The 2142-nt window shown below is 38.9% G+C and overlaps 1 long non-coding RNA gene across 1 annotated transcript; it reads left to right on the forward strand.

The window, feature by feature from the left end:
* The first annotated feature begins 936 nt into the window (after positions 1-936).
* On the forward strand, positions 937-1356 carry LOC149680981 (uncharacterized). Its single transcript, XR_016365569.1, has 2 exons — positions 937-1116; positions 1191-1356. It is a non-coding gene; the product is annotated as an uncharacterized LOC149680981 (long non-coding RNA).
* The last annotated feature ends 786 nt before the right edge of the window (positions 1357-2142 follow it).

The following is a 2142-nucleotide window of genomic DNA, read 5'->3' on the forward strand; positions in this document are numbered from 1 at the left end:
AGCTTATTCTGTATATACTCAGTTACACAATCGGTTGTCAGCATGCGTAAAGCTAGGCCTCTATGTAACGTAGCTTTGTACGTGCTGTCAAGAGACAAAAAACTTAAGGATCTTCAGGATTTAAAATATCCGTCAGTTTTTAGCTAAAGTGCACCGACCTCTACATGTAGTAGGCTGTAGGCAACTTCACACGTATTTGAAACTAAGGCCTAGAGGTCCGTGCACTCGAGCTAAAAAAACTGGCGGATATTTTAAATCCTGAAGATCCTGAAGTTTTTCTTCTCTTGTCAGCACGTACAAAGCTACGTTACATAGAGACCTAGCTTCAGCGTGCTGACAACCGATGCCGTAACTGAGTATATACAGAATAAGCTGTCGTTCAATATAGGGAGTTGCCTATCCTATAGCGTGAAAACAAATTTCCTCACGGGCATTCTTTATCCTTGCGATAATTATGTCGATTTCGATTAAATTACGCGAGTCATTAAATAAATTCGGGTGGATTTCTCGGGCGTGTTGCGATATGAACATTTAACAAAAGCCGTAATTTTAAGCGTGTTTCGTGATTTGCACGCTTCTCATTTGGACTTTGTTGACAGCGGATTACTTAATGAGCAATTGGTTGGTTTAGCGGTGTCAAATTTAAGCGGTGATATGAAAATGGTCTATGGGATCAATAGGCAGTTGGAAGTGGAACTGCTAAAAATTGCCATTTTACTACGCATCGGTTCCACGAGCAATAACGTAATTCGATACGTAACTCTTGAACTCGCCATTATGTGCTCGAGAGTAGTTGTATAATAATTAGCAGCTATCCAGCGTTTTTAGTCAATGTACGTGATTGCCAGTAATGGTATAGAATTGTTGAGGAAGACTCGAACTAACTACGTTTCGTGTTAAAGATCATCGTCAATGTGCAAAGGAGAAACAGGAAAACGCAGGCTATTCTTGCATGAAGAAAGTTAACGAACCTTTGGTTGATGTACTTTAGAGCTTTCGGATTCATTGTCTCATTGAGAACTGGGAGCACTAGCAGTTGTTCCAAGTACTTGGCCGAACCAAGATGAAGATGCTTTGGCTCATCGCGGTGCATTAACAAGACCAACTGTAAAATAGGTAAATCTCCAAACCATATTTTCTTTCCTGACTGTAAGTCTCCCGCTACATAGCTTTTTGCTCGCTGATGCCAGATAGTTTTCATGTCATCGTCAGTCTGAGGGGATTGAAATTTTATTAATGGACTTTAAAATGAGATTAAAGTATTCAAAAATCTCCACCGATTGTTTAAGACTGTCTTCTATAAATTCAGAAATGTAAACTTTAACGTCGGGTATTTTCAATAAATCCGGAATTCCATTAATGTTTTCTTTTTTCTGAGACGAGAAGTTGGCTTTCAAGACTCCGTTGAACAAATTGACGAAAACCACTACTATCAAGAGGTAAACTCCAACGCTGAAGCGAATCGCCAGTGACGAAGGAATGTTGAAGCCTGCACCGACACAAACCAATAGAAAAATTGAGTGGTTGAAAGCCACTGACTAAAACCATTTACTGTAATGGACGTGTGGGTGTGTCTGTTTTCATGGTGTCCTCCCATTGGATCGAATCCCATTCGACCGCATTCCCAAGCGATCCATTTTATCTGAAATATGATTTAAAATCCCGCCGTTTGTGCGGTTTCTGTCTATTTGGGGTTTTTTTTATTAGGAATATTATTATTACTTATAAGGCTATTTAAGTTAATTTAGCGATAGGAACTTTCGTCTCACTGTGGCGCAGTGGAGGAGTATCGGACTACCGTGCGATAGTCCTTGGATCGATTCCCCGAAAGTAAAAGTAAACTACGTAATAATAGTTTCATGCAATTGATTATTAATTTCATTTGAACTTAATTGCAGTTACGTTAGACAGTGTGGGAAACTATAAAGTAATAAAAAATACTATTGCAATAATGGCCTTTGAGTATTTGAAATATTTTGTGTAAATTTTATTAAAATTACGGTAATATTTTAGAGGGTTAAGGTTAGGTCAAATCAGGTTAGGTTAGGTCAAATCAGGTTGGGTTAGGTTAGGTTGGGTTGGGTTGGGTTAGGTTAGGTAAGGTTAGGTAAGGTTAGGTTGGGTTAGGTTAGGTTCGGTTAG

This window comes from Phalangium opilio, unplaced genomic scaffold, assembly GCF_054372755.1.
Source record: "Phalangium opilio isolate 3A_F unplaced genomic scaffold, DU_Popi_V2 ptg000039l_1, whole genome shotgun sequence".
NCBI lineage: Eukaryota > Metazoa > Arthropoda > Arachnida > Opiliones > Phalangiidae > Phalangium > Phalangium opilio.